The sequence below is a fragment of the Bemisia tabaci genome, chromosome 8, assembly GCF_918797505.1.
Source record: "Bemisia tabaci chromosome 8, PGI_BMITA_v3".
NCBI lineage: Eukaryota > Metazoa > Arthropoda > Insecta > Hemiptera > Aleyrodidae > Bemisia > Bemisia tabaci.
In genome coordinates this window covers 34,206,379-34,229,963 of record NC_092800.1, presented here as the reverse complement: position 1 = coordinate 34,229,963, position 23,585 = coordinate 34,206,379, and the positions used below count along the sequence as shown (strand labels likewise).

The following is a 23,585-nucleotide window of genomic DNA, read 5'->3' as shown; positions in this document are numbered from 1 at the left end:
CACCCGCCCGCCAAGAGCGCCAGTTCCTTAGCGCGTATCCCCGTAATTCGAAACGAAAACAATAGAGAGCGCCACCGGCGCCACCTTCTTGCTGCTCGTAACCAGTCGTAACCCCGTGTCAAGTCAACAAACCTCGCAACAACAACATCAATACCTAATTAAATCAATCATGTTTGTGCAGTTTTATTATATTATTATATTATATTTGTGTTCAGTACCTCGTAAAAAGGAACCGCGAAAGGTGGAATCTGCCGGGATTCTAAATTCATCAACAACAAACATATTAGTTTCTAATAAAAATCCAAGTGTCAGTGCTTGCGTTTTAGCTTCGATAATTGTATGTAATGTAAGTACCTGATTAGTTGTCTAATTTTGCTTGGTGTATACCTACGGAGTAATTTTGGAGATAGTATATGATGCATTATACAATGCATTTGAATTCCTAGGTTTCATCTGACTCAAAGTGTTCGCTGCTATTATCTAGGAGCGTACCGACTCATTCATTGGAGAATTGAGCGTTTCCTATCGGCCCCTCTGCAATTATGAGATTAGTCCAAGGACCCTTTAGGAACTTATTTAATGCCTCAGGTGGTGCTTTTGAGCCAACTTTCAAAGAATTAAAGGCATTTTTTTAAAATCTACTGTCCATGAGCTCTCCGTCTGACCGAAGTGCTCTCCTCGCTACATGACGCGTAACCCTTCAATTTTTAGTTTAGTCCAAAGACCTCACAGGAACTTAAATTAATGAACCAGGTGGTGCTCTTATGCTAACTTTCGAAGAATTAAAGGCATTTGTTTCTAAAATTTACAGTCCTTGAAAATGAGCTGTTTGTGATGTCGCGGAGCAAAGTGCCCTACTTTTGGGCCTCGTAATCCCTTGAATTTTGAGTTTAGTGCAAAGATCTTTTTGGAACTTAAATTAATGACCCAGGTGATGTGCTTGATGCCCATTTTTAAAGAATTAAAGCCATTTTTCAAAATTTACAGTCTTTCAAAATGAGCTTTCCGTGTGATTTTGCTAAAAATGGACAATTGAGCGTAGCCCCCCCAAATTTTAGCGTACCTCAAAATCGTTGGACGTGCATAAGGAGACCATAGATATGATGTCCTGTGCCAATTTTGAATGAAATCGAACAGATAGATTCTGAGATATCGCTGTAGACAGATTTGGGGGACGCCACACGGACGGACACACATTTTTTCAAGTATGGTTATTTTTACTCCTGGGACCTTAAAACGTCTAGAAATGATGAAATTTCAACTTTTTTTTTTTTTTTTTTTTTTGGAGGATGACAATACTTCCTCTCTACCCTATGGGAGCGAGAAAGTAAAAATCGATTTTAGGAGATCCAAAATCGATTTCGTGATCGATATATATTTGTGATGAATCTAAGTGTCACCGATACCTATCCTGCCTTGCTAGGGCAGAGCGTCGTATGAACATTCAAGATTTGCTAAATTTCCCGAATAAAACATGTATTTTTAGGGGAATTCGTGCATATTTTTCCCTGAAATTTGCATTTACTTAAGATTAAATTGCATCCAAAATTGTCTGAAAAATTTACGGAAACATATTCATAATTTTCCCAGTTAATTCGATTTTTATTGAAGGAAATATGGCAACGACTGATAGTTTATACGGCGTTCTTCCTTAGGAGAGCAGTGTGCGAGAATCAACTAAACTTGAGCATGTTGCGGAAGGCGCTAAAGCGAATTTAATAAGCTGAAGCTTAAATTTCATTCAAGGTACCACGATCGCAGTATTGCCAATTTTCAGGTGAAATTCGCCTACATTTCATTGATGTTTACGTAGAAAATTGGGAATATTTATTAAAATGACAACGTTGCTCGGTCTGGATTTTAGTCCTGCGTTCCGACATCGTTCGCAGCATGCTAAGCATGGCGCGGCGATGACATGAGCGGCCAGGTCTAGGACCACATAACGCATGCGCAGACCATCATAAAACAGAGGCCGCTGCCCGCTGCACATACCAAATTGATGACCCATTAACTTCCACAGCAATTAGACAAGAGTGACGAGCCTTATAGACTGACTCACAGCTGCGTTTTCTGTACGTAAGCTAAGAAAGGACAGCTTTCCCAGAGGAATTTGGGAGTGAATCTTAAAATTATCTTCTACAATAAGAATTAATATCAATCATACACTGGAGAAAAAAAACACATTGGATCTAGAGTGCAGACTCTTGAAAACATTGACAAGAAAAAGGACTCTTGATTCAGTCAGATTTAAGCTTGGATCAAAAGGAAATCCGCTCAAATTAAGAGACTTGGTTCTTGATTTAAGCTTAAATCTGATTGAATTGAGAGTCCTTTTTCTTGTCAATGTTTTCAAGAGTCTGGACTCTAGATCCAATGTGTTTTTCTTTTTTTTTCTTTTTTTTTCCAGTACAGAGGAATTTGGGAGTGAGTCTTAATATCATTCGTAGGACTTCAAGAGGGAAGCAGAGGTCGTTTTCAGGTTGTAAAGCTGGATAGATTTTCAGAGGTGAGGCATAAGTGATCGATTATCCATGTTTTTCATTTAAAGCTGTGTTAAAGAAATCGATTATCAAGCTGTTCGTCGCGAACACCCTGTTTTTCGATCCTTTTCCATAGGTTTAAATGGCAGATCAATCGATACGCAAAGCACGCCACGCCACTGCATGATTGATTGTAAAGCGCGACGTTAAGCAAGGAGACTTAAACGCATGGCTAAGAAAATTTATCTTTTCTATCTACATCAATGAATAAAATTTGAAGTATTATCAATGATAGTTTGACAACTGACGTCGAAAAAATGAGGATGATACATGATTTTTGTCCAGAGATTACGCGGAGTTTTTTAAGACTTTTTAATCAAGCTGTTCGTCGCGAACACCCTGTTTTTCGATCCTTTTCCATAGGTTTAAGTGGTGGATCAATCGATACATCACAAAACACCCACCCCGGCACGCCACTGTTGAGTTTAACATAATTGAATCGGGGCGTGGGAAAACCGCTCACGTCCAGTTTATTCCAGTCTTCAGTTTTCTTGAGTTGATAATACTTTTCGGAGTCGAATGCAACCACGAAAGTGGCCTTAATACTCGTCTCCGGGTTACTTTAATCCCAAAATTAGTTCCTTCATCACTTGCATGGTTGTACCGACTCCTTGAAAGTATTATCAACTCAAAAAAACCGAGGTCTGAAAACATTAGCGGTTTGCGCACGTCCCGATTCAATTGAAGTATTGGTTACATAGAAATTACCCATCATAAGCCCCGTTTATATTATCCATTTACACAGCAAATGTCATCGGAGTCAAAACGGAAATTCTAATTTTCAGTGAATTCTTTTCCAGACAGGCCGTAAGCGCTTGACGGATTAATTCTGTCAACCGACTCGGCAAAACCCCAAAACAATGTATGTTTCGATTCAGAGTCGTTGGCAATCGTGTCAACGGACCGTTGAGTCTGCGATTGGACGGGAGGAATAATGTGGGCAGCCGAATCTAGCCTCTCGTTTCAACAGGTTATTCGGGAACAATGGCGAGAAACAATGGGTTAATATTCAAATACAGAGCATGGGTCTCGTAATTTTCCAAACGGATTGATTAACCGAACGCAAGCTGGATTGAGCAAACACAAACCGCAATTTCGGTCTGTGACTGACTTCTTCGAGTAGACTCGAGTGACAAAATCGAGCCAAGTTTATGGATATGTTCACCAGCTTTGATACATTTTGCCCATATTCTAAACCTAAAATTTTGCCCAGCGAGACTGGGGTAGGTATGATCTCTGCCTAGCTAAGGAAAAACGCCGTATGAGCCTTAAGGCCTTGCGTTCCTCTGGGAAATCACTAAATTTCAGGAAAAGCGAACATTTTTCTGCCAATTTCTCAGATATTTTTCTTGTAATTTGATCGAAAAGTCTGAAAATTTCAAGGAAAAATATTCATAATTTTTCTCTAAAATAAACGTTTTATCCAAGGAAATCTGGCAACTCTCGAATGTTCATACGGCGTTCTTTCTTAACACGGCAGATCTTCCGGGAGCTTCTGAAAAACTTAAATTACCGTTCATGGAAAATGAGACATGTTCATGATATGGTGACATAGCACTCTGCTGAAAGAGAGCGTTAAGTTCCAATTTAATTGACAATTGTGACCCCCAGATACAGAGAATGTAGGTAAAATTTTCAGAGTAGCAAATTTTGTCGAGTTTTTCGTCGGAACTAAGTGTCTCTCCTTTCTTATCCACGCGTTCAAGTCTCCAAATAAATACAGTCTATCGGTTCAAAGATACTAGGCCTCGGAATCCTTTGGTTTTTTCACTGACTTTTATAAAATAAGACTGTGAAGTGAACTTCACAGCGTCATGCATCCGGTTCGGTTTGTCATTTTGGAGCGATTTTTTAACCGCAATATTCGTAAACCCTTCGCCGAGGCTCCTTTCTCCGCGGGCGTTAACCACGAAGCTACCAGAGGAACGCATTTTCATGTCGATCCGCAATGTTATGTGACGACCCGATTGATTGTCTTTTCGTAATATTTTGAGGCACTTTAGTCGTCTTGAGACTCATTATTTCTGATGACGATGATATCTGCGATAAATTTTGACGCACTATCAGTGAAGAAAGCGGCGATACATGGAAAAATTATAAAAAAACGTTCTTCATTCACGTAGAAAAAAAGTCCGTCTCTTAAATACATTTTTTCGGAATGACAGAATTTTATTTAATCCAAATGAAGTTTTCTGTTTAAAATGCGAAAGAATGAACTTTTCTTTGATAAAAAATTAATTGATCCACTTGAATTTGACATTACAATTACTTGAATTAACAATAATACTGATGGACAAATCTGCCGACACTGAAAAAAAATTTCCTGAGATATTATTTTGACTTAAAGCGTTGTTTCTTATGGACAAAATTTGATTTTTTCTGGTAAAATTCGTGAAGATAACTTAAAATTATTTTTTTGAGTTGAGGAAACGTCGTTTTGCCATCTTTTTTTAAACTGAAACTTAACGATATCAAAATGACACCTTTTTAACGAAAAAAACTGACTTTCAGTGGAATTCAAACAGATTTAACTAAAACAACCAAATTTGTCGACAAGAAACACTGGAAAAAACACATTGGATCTAAAGTCCAGACTCTTAAAAACATCGACAAGACAAAGTACTCTCGATTCAATTGGAATCTAGCTTAAATCAAGAACTAAGCCTCTTAATTTAAGCGGGTTTCGTTTTGATTCAAGCAAAAATCCGATTGAATCAAGAGTACTTTTTCTTGTCAATGTCTTCAAGAGTCTGGACTCTAGATCCAATGTGTTTTTTTCCAGTGAACGACGCTTTAAGTCAAAATAATATCTCAAGAAATTTTTCGAGGAACCATATTCCCCTGAAAATTGCCAGAGGGGAAAGAAGCACCTTTTTATAGAACGGTTCAGGGAGTTTCCCCAAAGAATTGACCACAACCGACGGCCAAAATGACTTCTAAATATTTATATAAGAAACTTATTACCCAAAACAAAACAAATACCTAGCTGACACGTCCTCATTTCACTTCATAAAATAGCCATGGCCCCCCGTGGAGCTCATTGGCATCATTATATTGATTTGACCCACAGTGGCAATACACGCTATGCATTCTACACAAAACGAAGCAAAATAAGTTTCGCTGCCCGTATTGTGCGACTCGCCTCCGAACGCAGAAAAAACACAAGAGAAGAAAAAAACTAATTTCAAAGCAACCGACGAAAAAATTGTCACCATCAGCGCCGGTTAAATCAACGGTGGAGAAAACCGTTGCAAAATTTTGCACGTAAAACACGCTGTAATGTTTACATTGTAACGATCCGCCAATCGGAGATATTTTAATGGTGATCTGGCTTTACTGCATAATGGCAATAACGTGGGGGGGGGGGGGGGGCAATTACGTAAGAACGCGTGAGTATATCGGCTGAACGGCGGTAAGTGGTGAGCGGGTATTCACCCGCCGTGGATATTCTGAGCGCTTATGGCATGGCTCGATTCAGCGTGTAGCCGGTCGTATACGGCACGGCAAAAAAAAAGAACCATGGCATAAAACAGGCACAGTCCCATATCATAAAGTGGAGAGCGCTCCAACCAGCTGGCTCTCTTTGGAACACGTAACATTTTTGCCATGCATCTTTAGTGTCAATCATGAGCGCAGTGAACTGAATGACGATTTATATAGGTCGCGCTGGAATGCAAAAAGAGGTTACGCGACATTCTGAAGGTTTCAAATCTCAAAATAGATCGGACAATGTTTGAGCTTCATGTAGGGAGTTAACCTCCCCCCCCCCCCCCCCCCTTGGAACTTGGAGTATCTTTAGGTTAGAGAGTATCATTGGCGGATCCAGCAAATTGGCAACATTGTCTTTCTTCCATTCAAACCTTTGGAAATGTATCGATTCTTGGAGGAGCCAAGTGCTCTGACAGCAATCGATTATTTAGCATAGGTTTAAATGGAGGAGATCCGGTGTTACCAAATTACTGAATCCGCCTTTGGAGAGTATGATCACCGGATCCTATTGAGACTCTCAGAATTAATTTCAAAAGGATTGTTTTGCAGCCTGCTACCCTTTGTGAGTCATAAGCACACCGGAATTTAATCCAATATCTCTAGTACCGTCTTTCTGAAAGCATTTAAAAAACAAGAACACGAACTTTCTTAATCTGTGTGGTGTGAAGGGACTAATTTCTTCACAGTTTTCAAGGTAGGCATCAGAAAATTTTGTGCAGTGACCTGAATAAAATTCCTGGCAAATCGCATGGAAGTGTCAATTTTGGGGAAACGTTTTTGAATCATGGTAGTCAATGGCTACGTTCCTGGCCACAAAAATCACTGCCCTTTCTTTCGAAGAAAATTCCTCCGCGGCAAAAAGTTAGTGCTTTGAAATGGAGTTTCCGATGCTTAGATGGTTCCAAAATCAGAAGCGCCTTCATTTTTGGTATTATGCAACACGGACATCCGTTAAGCAGTAATAGTTGCATGCAAGCGTTCAAATGGTATTGGAGTCCATACCGAGTAAGTTTACGCACTTTTAGAGTGTTTAGTAGACTGATCGTGACCATCCTATTCTTTAACACGTAAAAATAAAATTTCGTAACGCTCGTAACGCTCTCCTCGATCCTCTTCAGCGTTACGTATTCCATAAGTCACTTTATAGTGACTATTTATGCGCATCATAGAAGACTTAAACGCCCGTTTAGGAAAGACACCTAGAAGACCAGGGTTTCGATGATAAATAATTTTGGATTATTTGATTTCACAGGTTGGCTGCTCTTTCGGGCCTTAAAAGTTCTATGCCCTAACCTCAAATTTAACGACATGACCGCACTCTCATCATCCATGTACTCTAGTACAACAGTATGGATTTTCCTCCTTGTTCGTTTCATACGACCGATCTTTTTTCTCCAGCGTTAGATCGGTCGACGGCCGGAGTGTAACTGTTACTTGCATTTGACCTTGCACCGCTTATCCGTGACCGGTCGGAGTTTGAAAGACGACTCGGGTCGGACGATCAGTCATCTTCCTGTCAGACGGAGTCGGAGAACAGACGGACACGGCAGGATTGTTTTGAATGCCGAATCGTAGAATCGTAACATGGTATACGTTTCATTCCGCCGATTCCGAGCGGTCGCGGTGCATTCATCAAGACGAGCCATTGAAGCACAGCGCGACTCGGCGCTGTCTTCGCGACGCGAAGCTCCAAGCAAGTTCATACTAGCGGTGGCGGGGGTGGGAATGGGCAAACTGCACTCGTTTAAATCGGATACCCAGCTTTTATTCAACGAATTCTAGGCTGATTATTGAAATGGATAGACGAATCTATATACAAAGCTATAGACAATGCTATAAAACTATAGACGAAGCCATGGACACAGAGGAAATGGAGCGATCCTTTTGGTTGAAGCGGGTGATTATTATAGACCAAAGACCATGAATTAAATATAGGGTTCGTTTCGTCCATTGCCGTTAATTAGTCTATTACTTACCCCCTTCCTCTATTGCAACCACCCACTTCCATCGATAGGATTGCTCAATTTTCCTTTTGTCTCGTTTGTCTTTCAATTTGCCTATTCATTTCAATAATCAGCCTGGAGGTATGTGATATATTTCATGAAGATTGGTACTTATAAGAGAGTGGATAAGGAGAGTAAAATTGTGTGCGAAGAGAAATCCTCCGAGACGTTATAAAGAAGAAGAAGAAGAAGAAGAAGAAGAAGAAGAAGAAAAAGAAAACCTCACATTTCATAAGAAATTTTTTATAACGTTCGAATAGTTCTACAGCGTCTTCCATTAGCACGGCAGTGTCTGTGTTCATCTGGGAATGACTCCCTCGCACAGAGGTTGCAACTGCACATTCTCCCAGGAGTCAGCTTTGACCTTGTTTTCTGGCTACACGCTCTACATCGCTGACAGGTAATGTTGAGTTCAGTGCAGCCGAGCTAACCGCTGACGCCCAAAGCGCGAATATCCTACCTATCAGCGGTTGGAACACATCTCCCACCGTTTTTCAACATTCAACGTTGTTGCCCCCGACACATTTAAGGATGTTCATACCTTTGGGATTTACTTGATTACGTAGACCTAGAAACAAAATATTTTGGAGATCTATGGACGAAATATTTTAGAGAAACATTTAAGAGGCCCTGAGCGGTTGTACGCCCTAGGGTGCAAAAATTATGTTTGAAATCCAACGTTCAGAATTATATCAGTACCCCACAGTCCTTTCTCTGCATCGCATTTTTTTTTTTTTTTTTTTTTTTTTTTTTTTTTTTTTTTTTTTTTTTTTTTTTTTTTTTTTTTTTTAAGTTTTAATCTAAGTAATTAGATTTTAATTCCTAGAGTGAGAATATCGTGTTACACGTTAACTGTTGATGAGGTAATAAATATGTATTGTGGCTCACGAAAAAAAAATAGGATAGTCGTCACAACCGGCGACTGGTTAAAAATGCGCCAGCTACCTAGTAACGAAAACGACCGCGGTGGAGGACACAACTAACCGGGTAGTTACAACAACTACCATGTTACGACAACTACCGCCGTTGAGAGCTGGCGTATTTTTAACTAGCCGTTGGTTGTGACGACTATCCCATTTTTTCCCGTGTTTTTAAAGTCTTATCCTATTTGTTGGTTTAATCTGTCGCGAATAGCAAATTGCAAATTGTTTTAATTTTAGTTTAAGAAACGATCCTTGAGGTTTAAATCTGTTTCCGACGGAGTGCGCGTCTCTCACCAACTTTCGTTTCTTTGAAAAATTCACCGCCGAGAAAGCTTTTTCTCACAGATCGGAATTGAAGAGACTCGGTTACGGCTCGGCAGCGGAGGACTGAACGCCGATTCGGTCTTGAAAATTAAAACAATGCGTGAGAATGAACTGGAGCGTTGAGGTTAAGAGGCAGAATCGTCCATCTCGAGAGGATGACACGACGAAGACGAACGCATGTCTGCCCGTCCATTCCACGCCTGTCGCGTGAGTGGTGATTGTTGAACTTGCTCCGAGTAGGCAGCGTTGCCGTTCTTGGCGAGGAACTCGAGGAGAGCAAGAGAGTGAAAAGAGGATACAGAGCGGGCTGGCAGCGATGATCAGGAGCAAGAACTTGCACTTGAGAAGTCCGGCGAGGCGCGCGTCCGCCGTCCGGACGTTGCGTTGGATGTTGCATTGGCGCTGGACGCTTGGCAGCTTCGATTGCACTCGAATTCTCCGGCGTTTTGGCCGCGTGGCCTCCGGTGTCGAGTGCAGCGGGCCGATTATTCAAACTTATAGACAAAGCTATAGACTAAGAAGACGTAGGGAGTATGGTGCGATCCTATTGGTTGACATGGTTTGATCCTATAGACTAAGGAAGAAAATGATGGACGAACTTTCGGGTCTTTGATGGGTTGCCGTTGGTTAGTCCATTACCTACCTTCTATGTCCATCGCCATCACCCGGTTCCACCAATAGGATTCCATCCGAATCCCCTTTGTCGTCTTTGTCTATAGCTTTGTCTATCAGTTTCAATAATCGGTCCGCTGCGCTGTTGAAATTGATAGACAAAGCTGTAGACGAAGAAGACAAAAAGGATATGGAGGGATCCTATTGGTTGAAACGGGTGGTTTTTATAGACTAAAGGGGAAAATGATAGACCAACTACGGGGTCTGTCGTGAGTTGCCGTTAGTTAGTCTATTACTTGCCTCCTTTGTCCATTGCAACCACCTGCTTCCACCAATGGGATAGCTTTGTGATTGTCTTCTTTGTCTATAGATTTGTCCATGAATTTCAATAATCAGCCGGCAGTCTAGATATATTTTGAGGAATGAAGAGCTTTTATTGGTTTTTGCTAAAATACCCATATGTATAGGAATATAGGGAGAGTACGGACAAGTCGGTAATTTTAGGTAAGAGGTCATGGAGCTCTTAGGGCCCAAAAGGTGGCTAACCTATGCATTCAAAAGTGTGATTCATTATTACAAAACCCCGCTGTTTGAAAAGCACGTATTTGAATTACAATGAGCCTGTTGCAAACTTTTGAAGAGAGTTGAATAAGAATAAGAGTTGTTTCAATCAGTAAATGTCTAAAAAATCACGTTAAGTGCATTAGCAAAGTGTGAAATGCACTCCTAAGTTCACAATCTGCGTAAGAAATTTGCGTTTTTTTAAGCTTCCGCTTCAAAAACGATACTACGGCACAGGTGACCATATTTCGTTTAGAGGAGTCGTTCCACTCAACCCTTTTGCAATAGCAATACCGAACATAGCCAATTCTTCCGCGCGCAAATCGCATTCGGGAGCACAAAGAGCAATAAGGTAACTCATATCAGCGCCTGCAAGACTGCAGGAATACTTCACGTATTGCGCCAAACAGTGCGGTCGGCGTCTAGCGCATATCAGCGCCTACAAGACTGCATGAATACTTCTCGCATTGCACCAAACGCAATGCTAGAGTTATTCGCGATGACTATTCGACCAGTATAAGCACATTGCCGCTAGCTGGATTGAAGCCGCATCACACTGTGAACATGACTCGACAAACACTCCATTGCGCTTTCATCCCTGGCTTGCGCGTCAATAAGCGAATCTTTATTAACGTGAAGAAATCGTGAATGTAAACACGCTGGGTTGTTAACAAATTGTTAGAATCTCGTCCAGGCACATGTGTTTTGGCGGATTGGTATCAGCCATGTTGAATATTGTGTAGTATCCTAGTGCACAGAGGTTGGATAGAACAACACTTCTAACAAAATGTTCAACTGTCGCTTAGTATCGTTTCATGAAGCGGGAAGCTAAAAAAAAAACCGCAATTTTCTAACGCAGATTGTGGAGTTAGGTGTGCATTTCAAACATTGCGAATGCGCTCATCGTGATTTTTGAGACATTTACTAACACAAGCACTCTTATTTTTGCTCTAGCAAAAGTTTGCAACAGACTCATTATAGATTTCGCATTAACTTATTCATTTATTTTGCGTAAGAACACACATTTATGAGCATTATTGGCCGTATTGGTTTGATAGTGGAATCTGAAGATTGGCAGTGGCTATGGGAGCAAAGGGGGAGTTTTCCCCCAAGAATCGGTAATAGCATCATCTAGCCCCCCTATAGGCGTAAAATGAATATAGACATATAGTAATTAAAAAGTTACAGACACACGGAGACTGTAAAAAACTTCAACGCGGGAGTAGAAAAGTAAATCATGGAGCAAAATCCATAAGAGTCCTGTTGTGACTCAAATTGTTGACTAATGTCGCAAATTTTGATATTTATTTCGTCACATTTTAAATTGTAAGAGGTGCCTCTAAAAGAAAATACCACGGGAAAACCAATGGAACCACTTTTAGAACCTCAAAGTTTTGTATAAACGGAGTTATAAGCGTTTCAAGTTTCAATATTGTGTCCGAACTCTCCTATAGAATCGATCCATTGTGTGCCGATCTTCCGAAGACGATTAGAGGCGAATCCAGCAATTTCGCAACACCAAATTGCCTTCATTTAAACCAATGCTAAATAATCGATTCTTGTCAGAGCACCTGGCCCCTTCAAGAATCGATACATTTCCATAGGTTTAAATGGAGAGAAGACAATGTTGCCAATTTGCTAGATCCGCCAATGAAGACGATGCCTGGACCGGTAAATTGTAAGGGGTGCTTCTAGGAGAAAATACCGCGGGAAAACCAATAGAACCAATTTTAGAACCTCAAAGTTTTGTATAAACGGAGTTATAAGCGTTTCAAGTTTCAAAATTGTGTCCGAACTCTCCTATAGACTGGATCCATTGTATGCCGGTGTTCCGAAGACGATGCCCGGACCGGTCGGACGTGTAGTGCAGTGAGTGAGTGACGTGACTGATGCAATCACTCTTGCTCCCTTGCACTTCTGAACCCCCCTTCTCCTCCGCTCCGCCGTAAATTCCTAGTCCCCAGGCATCACTCCCATGGACGGGTTCGCAGCGTTACAGCACCGTCCGTTGGACTGGAACTCCACGTAACCGGAAAGCGTACCTTCGACCTTTCATCGGTGACTGTGAATCCTATACCGCTATGAGGCGAAACTTTGCGGAGGGTTAGGATTCATTTTTCGGATATCAGTCAAAGGCAATTAGTCAAATATCTATGCCAGAACTCAAATTTTGACAGTTTATGGAATTCTGTAAATTTATGGCTAGGAGTTCACGGGTTTTCAATATTTTAGGAAGGATAACTCTTCAAATTCGCAAACTCACTTTGTTTCTTCCTTTTCACGTGCCTTTGGTACAATTAAATTTTAACATTTTAAGAATTCTATGTTTAATGACGTGCTAAAAGTTTCATGAGAAATGTGCATTCAGGATCTTAAATTCGTTTAAAATACGATTGCAGCAGAAAATTCTTTCTTGCAGGAGACACAACTTGTTTTGTCTGAAATTAGGGTAAAAAATCAAAATTTCAATCTAAGTAAGAATATTTGACTATTTGCCTTGACATTTAACAAAATGCCTGATTTTACTATTTGCCTTTGACATATCCATGGCCACAGAGCGAAACACGGACAAGTCGAAATATGGAGCTCTTAGGGCCCGAGAGGGCAGCCAATCTTATAACATAAAAAATGTCATTGCTAATCTTCAGATTGCAATATTTATATTGTTTACACTGAGCCTTCTGAAAGGCCTAAAATTGCAGAAACAATCCTTGAGCGGCAAAGACACGGTTGACTCTCCCCATGAAAATACTCTTATGCTTCCGCCAATGCTTCCGCGCGCAAACTGCAATCGGGAGCACAATAAGGTAACGCATATCAGCACCTGCAAGACTGCAGGAATACTTCTCGCGTTGCACCAAACGCAATGCTAGAGTCATTCTTCAGATTGCAATATTTGTATTGTTTACACCGAACCTTCTGAAAGGCCTAAAATTGCAGAAACAATCAGTGAACTGCAAAGACGTGACTGACTCTCCCCATGAAGATACTCTACAGTTAATCACGCTAGCAGATTGCTTTTTCTTCGTGGACCAGTCAAAGGACTTAGACGCACGTGTAAATAAGAACCTAGCTCAAATCCGTTTTTTTTTACCCAATTCGACCAAAATGGAATTATGAGTATGTTGTTTCTTTTATCTAAATAAGATTCCTTTTCTCATGGATGGTCACGCTCAAAGAAAATGAAAGTTAGAGAAAATTTGAAGAATTTGGGGAGATGCGGATTGACTGTCATGACGGTAGAGAAGAATCCACGTCCTATACTGTCGTGTCAAGGAAAAACACCGCATGAAGCTTCGGGTGCGGCAAAATTTTTTCGATGAATAACATATTTTCATAGAAACTTGTGAATGGTTTCCTTCCAGTTTTTTAAAAAAATTTGCTCGCACTGTGCGCTCTAAATTATCTGAAACTTCCTGAGAAAAATATTCATCAATTACCGTAAAACGTCCCACTTCATCGGGAAAAATTCGGCAACATTTGAAGGTTCCTGCGACATTTTTCGCCGTGCTAAGGAAAAACGCTGTATGAGCCTTCAGGCGTTGCCGAATTTCCTCAGACAAGTCACTAATTTTCAGGAAAATTTGTGAATATTTTGCTACCAATTTCTCAGATGATTTTGTTCGTAATTTGATCTAAAGTGTCTGAAAATTCCACGGAAACAGATTCATAACTTTCCTTGAAAATAAATCTTTTATCGAATGAAAGTTGGCAACGCTCGAATGTTCATACGGCGTTCTTCCTTAGCACGGCAGAGTAGGTACAGCTCATTGACCAATTGGACGTATCTCTACCAAACGGAACTATGTGCATTATGACGTGAGCCCTGCTATGTATATATTCTTTTGGGCATCAGGGCTCATGTCTTGATGCACATAGTTCTGTTTGGAAGAAATACGTTCAATTCAACTTTTTAAGTGTCAACGACGCGCAGTTCCCGGGTGACGTAACGGACTAAAATCGAGCGTCGCATCCGATGACGGCTGTCGACGCGTGCGTTACGCACTGACGATCCCGAACGGAGACGCCTGTGTCGCGCTTCGACGCTCGTGACGCTGTCGCCCGAGTGCGGGCGTCGCGACGCCGAGCGACTTTTCGACAGTCGGGGCCCCGACGCCGAGGGCCCACGCATGGCCGGGCCCCCGCCCCGGTTCCGACCTTGAAACGCCTAACGTCCCCCTACAGTGCAGGTGGACCGAAGTGATGAAAGGACGAACTAATGTAAACAGGACTCGTGGGTCATCCACACGATTCCTTTCAAGAGCCACTGTCAAAATTCAAAATGGAGTGTGCTCGGTGGACAACACTCCGTCCGAGAATACCATACTTATATTTCAGCGTATATTTGGACCGCATTAAACAGAAAGGAACCAAGCCACATCAGCTATTGCCAAATTTAATCGGGCAAGTTAACTTTTTTCATGAAAACGGCTGTGCGGAATTTCGTGCAAATTTCAGTGAAAATTCTCCTTGATTCAAAGCAAATTCCTTAAAAATGTCAAAGGAATCCGCACAAACGATCTCTCGTAAAAAATTAAATTGCCCGGTCAGATTTGGCAATAGCTGATGTGTCTTGGTTCCTTTCTGTTAAACTCGGTCCATTTGTGAGCGTACAAAGTGCGACAGAACCGAGGCTCATACATAAATTCATGCTTGAAGCAGTGGCGTGGCGTGCTTTGCGATACATCGATTGATCTGTCATTTATATTTGTAGAAAAGAATCGAGTAACGGCGTCCACAACGAACACCTTAACAATCGATGTGTACCAAAGCTTCGAATGGGGAAATATCGATAATCGATCAATAACGCCTCACCACAGGTTTAAAAGGATGTACTTGTTTTCAGAATGACTACGGGCTGAAATGATAGACAAATCGATCACTTAAAAAAAAAACCGGCTGAATTATGGAGCATGAAGTCATAGCTAGTGATTCGACGTAAAATCTCTACCTGGGAAGAAAACAATCTCCGGATTCCCCCGAAGATCTCAAATCTCCAGATTTTTTTTTGAAAAATCGATAGTTTTTTAACAATACATATATACAATACATAATAACAAAAAACAATATTTTTATCGTAGAATGGTGACGGCATTCGATATATCAATTATTTTTGTGATTCGAAACTAAAATTGAGAATGAGAGAGCCGTTTTTTCCTTATTTTGACCAGATCAGAAAATATCCTTGGATTTTCTGAAAAATCCTTTTACTCCTAGAGGTGCTGATAGATGTTGTGTTTGTAATTTTGAGGGTAACGCACTCTGGTAAAAATGGAAAATGGCACTTGCCTTCGGAACAGATATAACATCGAGATCAATGGCAAAAAAGCCAGGAACCAGTGGAAGTGTAACGCTAACGTCAGGATCAACATTGATCACTGTCATCAGTTCTGATCACAGAGCAAGTACTGATCAGCACTGAGATTAGTTTCCATAAGCATTGAGCTCGAACTGATTATGACGACATCAGCGTCATTTGCACTGATCTTGAACTATTTTCACACAGAGTATAGAGTACCTATTTTTGACGTTGACCAGTGTCAAATATTTTCCAAAATCAAACAGCCACCTTCAAGTTTTATCAGGACAGTCAATTCGCTACAATCCTAGCTAGGTTACAGATCATTGCTCAATTACACCTTCATTTCTTTGACATTTTTTGGAATACGCATTATCTCGTCAATTGAGGACTTTTTTGGTAAAAGGGCTCACGAAGCTTGCGATGCTGCTAAATGGAGAATTTGCACACAAAAATTTTATTGGTTCATCTCAAAGTGCCTAATGAGCTGAGTTTGCAGTATTTTTCATAATTTTTTCGGATTTGAGAAATTGGAGAAAAATTTATTTAAAAGTGAGGAAATGTGCCGCCTTCATGGCGTCATCTGGCGGCACTTCCCATTTAAACACATGTATTTTAGCAGAATCGGTTATTATGTCATATCTCCTCTAATAATTGCTCAATTTTTGAATCCAGGGTATCTTCGTGTTCAGTTCACTTAGTAGATTCCACTAAAACACGAAATGCATCAAACAGACCCTTGCAAATTCTCCATTGTGCATTATTTTACAGCGTTTTGGCGGATGAAATTCGTTCAAAGCCGACTTGCTTCCGTATATTTTCCGTAAATTCCGTATTATTTTCCGTGAGGAAAAACTCGAAGCAGATTCAGAAAAACTCATAGAAGATCTGTCACATAAGTTACTTATACGACTAGAGAGCTACATTGTTCAATCTTAGCAGCATTAGAAGTCTCATACGTCCTTTTACCGAAAAATGTCTCAATTATCGACTCATAGCAACTCCATGATTGCTGTGGACGGAGAGGACAATGTGCAATAATCGGTGTTTGCGTTTAAGTACAAGTCGTATTGGTAAGGGTTCACCCAATGCTTTGTTTCATTCATTGATGCGTGAATGAATCAAGAGAGGCAGCGAAGAACGCGAGCAATTATCATGAATGAATTGTAAAGTCGTGCGCCGAGCCATTGAACTGCGAGTACAACTAGACATGGCCCGATCCGATTCTAAGATGCTATTCAGAGTTCATCGGGACTATTTTTCCTTGTGGGATCCACAATAAATGTTCCTTGTATGTAAAACAAGGCTGTGGTATGGACTATTGGCACCCGGCGTTAAGATTAGTGCACTGAAAAAAGACTCCGGTCCTGGAAGCCGTATTATACGGGCCATATAGACATACCGTTCGCGTTCCGGGCTCAGAGGCCGAAGGTTCCGGGCGGGACACTTGGAGCAGTCGAGGCTACTGCTGCAGCACCCGAAATTTTCGGCCTCTGGCCCCGGAACGGACGGTATGTCTAAATAGTTCGTAACTTTTTTTTTCAGTGAAGCATTATCCACTACTGTGGGAAACCGACTGAAATGCGTTTCGAGCCACTGAAAAAAAAGGCATCACCATCTCAACTATACTTCTAGCAGATTTTGGCGCCAGCCATAAGAGTAATTGCACTAGCTAGAAGTGTAAAGGCACCAGCCAGCGGTATAGTTAATCCAACCACACTTATGCTGACTGTGAGAGTACCAGCTAGAAGTATGGTTGATCGAACCACACTTTCAGCTGATTTTACTATAGATCTGGCTTGTGCAACTACTCTAATATCTGGCGCTAAAGTCACCTAGAAGTATAGTTGGGATTGTGATATTATGTCTATGAGTGAAGAGGGAGGTGGGGGGGGGGGGGGGGTAACAAATTCAGAAAAACTGCGTTCCCTAACATTATAAGAGTCATGTCACTTCATTTTCTTGTGAATTTTCGTCATCCTATGACAATAATTCCAGTAAAATTTCAAATAGTAATAGCAATTGGACGTGTTTGTACCAAATGGAACAATGTGCATTAAGACATGAGCCCTGAGACCCATAAGAATATATGCATAACAGGGCTTAAGTCATGATGCACATAGTTCAGTTTGGCAGAAATACGTCCAATTTAACTTCGGATTGGACAGTGATAATCAGTGATTGAAAAATTGTCAAAGAGGCTTTTCCATCGCGTAGCCGTGTAGTCCCACGGCCATGATTCAGCCATGAGACACTGCCGAACTGTCCAGCCGCGGTGATTTGGTCACTCATTGTCAGGTCGACCAGTGGACCATGGAGGCCATGACCAGCACTATGAAAAATATTTAAATTCGAACGATGAGGATTATCCGGTTTTCGTTAGCGATTTGTTCGAGTGACTTGATCCGCAGATTTCTAAACGATGGAAAGTGTCCCTCCTCCGAGAGGTTTCAACCAATCTACTGTGTCTACTAATACTGCTGTGCTTAGGAAAAACGCCGTATGCATGAGCCTTCAAGCGTTGCCAAATTTCCTTGGATAAAACACGAATTTCCAGGTAAACTTATGAATATTTTCTCTCCAAGTTTTCAGATAAATTAGTTCGCAATTTTACCTAAAGATTCTGAAAATTTCTAGGAAAAATATTCATAATTTTCCAAAAACTAAACATTTTATCGAAGGAAAGGCAACTTTCGAATGTTCACGGCGTTCTTCCTGAGCATGGTAGAATATGGCTATGTAGGTACTCGGAAAATCTTGACCACTAGCTAAGCGTTGTTAAATCAATCGGGGGGTGACCTGGTCGCCACTTCTACAAAAGAGATTTGAATTTCTTAGCAAAATTACTTTAAAAGAAGTTTCAAGCGTGGTCGATCGCCCTGGGAATTTTATGAAAAAATTGACCTCCCTCAGGTGCAGTTTGACCCTACTCTCACCCAAAATGTGTCTGCAGGGAATTTTTCAAACCACCCGTGCCGGGCTTTTTTCTCGGTTGTAAGGAACCGCGGGGTTCAATAAGAAATCCACCCCCAAGAATTCGAACTTCATGATACCGACCCCCCAGCCCCCTTGCAAGGTAAAGGGAGGGAGGTCGTGATCATAAAAGTTGATGTTCCCGGTTGAGCTGCGATTACGTTGTATCATACTTGAAAAGTGCGACAAATTTCACTTTAATTATGACGCCTAAAATTCCATAATTGGACCAACATAGACCGAAAAATGGGGGTCCGTGCCCCCAACAAAAATGTCTATTTGGTCGCAAAATTGACGTAGCTACTATGGAAAAACATGGTACCCCAGGTAATCGACCCGGAAGAATCCAAATTTTATGATCCCGAAACCCCTCGCGTCCCCCTTAGTAGGTAAAGCAGGGGGGCTCAATTTTTAAATTCGGGGCTCTCTTCCGAATCGGAAATTGATCGCATGCAAATTGAAGAGCACAAGGAATGTAAACCTTAATTGACCCCCGAGAGTTAAAACTGACCTATTCAACATCCAAAAGTAATGCCCTAAAGAGGGGAATGGTGGTGCCCCCTCCAAAAATTGCTCATTGGTCGCAAAATTGACGTAGACTCTCCGGAAAAAGGCGGTAGCTGACACTAAATAATCCCAATTTCATGGAGCTGTGTCCACTGGCCTCCCTTCGGAAGGTTAAAGCTGCACCTCAAATTCCGGTTTTCCGTCAAGATTTTGAAATTTTATCAGAAATTTGAAAAATGATAAGAAGACTTCCTGACTGTGAACCGAAGACAGAAATCGACCGATTCCGAACCCGAAACCCCTAATTTTAGATGCTCTCCCCCTCCCCCCCGGGTAAACACGTAAAAAATTGAACTGGCATGTCGACACAGTCGACACTGTTCCTTTATGTTTGGGATATTGCCTCATGAGTGAGGTTTTACAGGGTTATTCTAAAGTCATACACCATTTGTCATAACTTTAGTTCTAATTACGATATCGACTTGCGATCTGTGATGTTTTTCCTCATATCGATGGGAAAACTTTTTTAAGTACTCTCCAGTTTTCGACCCCCTCAGGGGAAGGGGGGAAAGGGGGAATTTTCCCCTCTGGGAAATTATAAATTTCAAATGGCCACCCCCCTCATGGCCTGGCCAGTGGTGCGTGATTTTTGAATAACCCTGAATCTTCCGAAGAACTCAATCAAAATCGAGTTCGCGGACAAAATGTAGTGCATGAACGAACCTTTGAGTAAGCCGAGGGAATCAATCAGCAGCCAAAAAAAATATCCAACATGAGGGATCTCAATCCCGAGCCACACTCACACACACAGACACGGATCACCGCACACAATGACGGAAACAATCGGCGCGAACGTGAAACATCGAAGCGGCTCTCGTCGGCCCTCGCGTCTGTCGGTCGCCGCGAAGTTCCGAACACTGACTCCGAAGTTGACTTACCTTCTCGGCGGCGGCGGCAGCCCCCCCCCCCCCCCCCCCCTCGCGACACCCGATTTCGGCTCTGACGAGTATTCAGGCCAATCCCCCCCCCGCCGCCCCCTTTTTATGGGCCCCCCTGCCATTACCCGGGTTACCGAGGACCCCCTTCTCCTGTACACACACGCACGCGGCTCCGCACGCTCAGGTGTGATGGTGACCGTCCGGGTAGGTTGTCTCCGCTGGCAAAAGTATGATAATTGGCTGATTATTGAGATTGAGAGACAAAACTATAGACTAAGAAGGCATAAGGAGTTTGGAGCGACTCTATCGGTTAAAATGGGTAGTTCTCATAGGAAAATGATGGACTATTGAAATTGATAGACAAAACGATAGACAAAGGAGACATCGACGGTGAAACTACCAAACCACGTATCTCGTTTGCGGTATTTAAAAATCTACGCTCAAATTTTATTTTTTTGAAGTAGACCAAATCAATATCATTCCTTGAAATTTTCACGGAATTTTCTCCGCACAAACAGGAAAAATCACAGAAATTTTCAAGACTGGATGTTAAGTAGTTTTTCATTTAAAAAATAAAGTATGACAGGAAGTCTGCGACGTCGCAAACCGAGATACGTGGTTTGGTAGTTTCACCGTCGACACAAGGAGTTTGGAGCGACTCTATCGGTTAAAATGGGTAGTTCTCATAGGAAAATGATGGACTATTGAAATTGATAGACAAAACGATAGACAAAGAAGGCATAAGGAGTTTGGAGCGACTCTATTGGTTGAGATGGGTAGTTCTCATTGGAAAATTATGGACTATTGAAATTGATAGACAAAACTATAGACAAAGAAGGCATAAGGAGTTTGGAGCGACGCTATTGGTTGAGATGGGTAGTTCTCATTGGAAAATGATGGACTATTGAAATTGATAGACAAAACTATAGACAAAGAAGGCATAAGGAGTTTGGAGCGACGCTATTGGTTGGAAAGGGTAGTTCCCATAGGAAAATGATGGACTGACTGAAGGGTCTCTTGTGGGTTGCCGTTATAGTTAGTGTAGTACCTTCCTCCTTTGTCCATCGCAACCACCCGCCTCAACCAATAGGATCCCTCCATATCCTTTTTGTCATCTTTCTCTATAGCTTTCTCTATCAATTTCAATAATCAGGCTTCTGTCGGGTATTCCTGCGGGAAAAAGGGGTGCCTAGGGGGGAGGAGCACTTTTACAGCACAGTTACTTGAGTGAGTTGAGTGGATTCAACCAGAATCACCCCAACTGCAATGGAGCTCTTCCATGTGTTTTGCGATTCAAGTACTTTTTCTGCCGTAAAATTTCGAGAGAAACACGGTGATGCTACTGGTTTTAACGGAAACCAACTCCGAACCTCAATAAAAGCCCTCAAAGTTGAGGAAGTAATGGAAGGGATACCATGAGAGTCCTTTTTTTTAAATTCATTTAAGTAAACCGTAACTACTGATATGTCTTGCATTTATCTGCATGATTTAAATAAACTATATCAATTTCATCGAGTATACAAATTAACGTTAGATAATAAAATCAGAGTCCACCTCTATATCAAGACAAACTCTCTACATATGCAAAGATAGAGAGCAAATACATTAACAGGGTTGCCCCTTTGTCGGAGGACTCTAAAACTGAAAACACGGCAAACCTGCTGAGTATTTGCTCCCGATCTTTACATAGAGAGTTTGACTTGATAAAGAGGTGGACTCTCAAAGTATTATGGGATATCCCCCTCCATTACGACCTAACTCTGAGAGCTTTTTTGAGCCTCATAGTTCAGTGTTTAGGTCTGTTCCAAAGGCAAGTGCTACTGATCTGAGCGCACTTGCCATTTTTACCAGGGCAAGAAGAAAAATGTTCCGCCTACAGAAAATGTACCACCGTAGCTCTTACTTAATTGTGTTTGAATAAACCACTTTATCACATACTATCCACAGGAGTCACAGGTCGTACGATAAACGCTACCAGTCAATTTGCCAACGTTAGTGCCCCTTCAATTTCGTCTGATACCGTGCAATACTTCCGAGGTGGAATAGTTGCTCAGAGCGCCTTCACGCGTATCGCCTCGACTTGATGACAGAAGATCACGACTGCCGCCGACATTACACCCCAGAACGTGTGGATTTACACATTTTCTCATCATCGACGGAGAGATGAAATACATCCATACCTCAATTTACAACTTTTTCACTGCCTATTTTGAACACGTAGAAGAACACGAACACTTAAAATCTTCGTAATTTTTCCGAGGTATGACAAAAAACATTATTTGAATGTGCTGCTAGCGAGCTGATAATAACAGTGATTGTTGAATTTGAATTTTTGATTTCAGTCTAATGTCTAAAGTCTATGCTTTAATTAAAAAGGGGGAAAATAAGTATACGAACCCTGGAACAAACAAAACCAGACCCGAAATTTTATAAACCTGCACGTAAATGGGCCCGAAGAGGTAATAAGGCACCGTAACGTACTAATTGTAAGTGACAATCACTGTTATTATCAGCTCGCTAGCAGCACATTCAAATAATGTATTTTGCCACATCTCGGAAAAATCATGGCAGATTTTAAAGTGTTCATGTTCTTTTACTCGTTCAAAATAGACAGTGGAAAAGTTGCAACGTCGCAAATTGAGGTATGGACGTTTTTTTATCTCACTTTTGGTGATAAGAAAATGTGTAACTGCGCACGCGTCCAGAGTGTAATATCAGTGGCAATCGTGATCTTTCGCCATCAAGTCGAGGCGATACTCTTGAAGGCGCTCTGAGCAACTATACCACCTCGGAAGTATTGCACAGTATCTGACGGAATTGAAGGCGCACTAACGTATGTAAATTCACTGGCATCCGTAGAGTCCTACAGATCTTACGATATGCGACTCCTGTTGGAAATGGAATAAAAAAAGAAATACATGAATAATTAAAAAAAACAAACAAAACAAACAGATTCATTTCATAACGGTTGAAGAGCGAGCCGATATCGAGGTATAAGTTAGCTGAGAGTACATCGATTTGAAACTGAACTTAAAAAGGAAAAAAGGCTACCTCTATCGCAAAGTCGGATAATTTCGAAGGCACTAAGATAGTATTCTAGACCACACACGCCATCTGGAAGTTTTAAATTTTAAAATTTTGTATGAAAATTCGACCTCTATGTGAGAAACATCCATTGCCGCCAAGGCTCACAAAAAGGAATCAAACAGGTGCCAAGATAGCATCTTAGACCACATTCACTATCTTGAATTTTTGAATAATGAAAATCTGAGTTAAAATTCAGGTTTTCCGTCAAAAAATACCACGTGGTATTGAGTTTCACAAAAATTGATCGATCAGGAGTCGCATATCGTACGATAAACGCTACCAGTCAAGTTGCCTACGTTAGTGCGCCTTTAATTTCGTTTGATACTGTG

General features: G+C 41.3%; 1 non-coding gene across 1 annotated transcript in view; it reads right to left on the bottom strand.

Moving 5' to 3' along the window:
- Positions 1-20,148, bottom strand: part of LOC109030242 (uncharacterized) — a 113,798-nt gene extending 93,650 nt beyond the window's left edge. The window contains exon 1 of the transcript XR_011900422.1: positions 19,955-20,148. This is a non-coding gene — a transcript (uncharacterized protein). The remainder of the gene's footprint in view (positions 1-19,954) is intronic.
- Between the last annotated feature and the right edge of the window lie 3,437 nt (positions 20,149-23,585).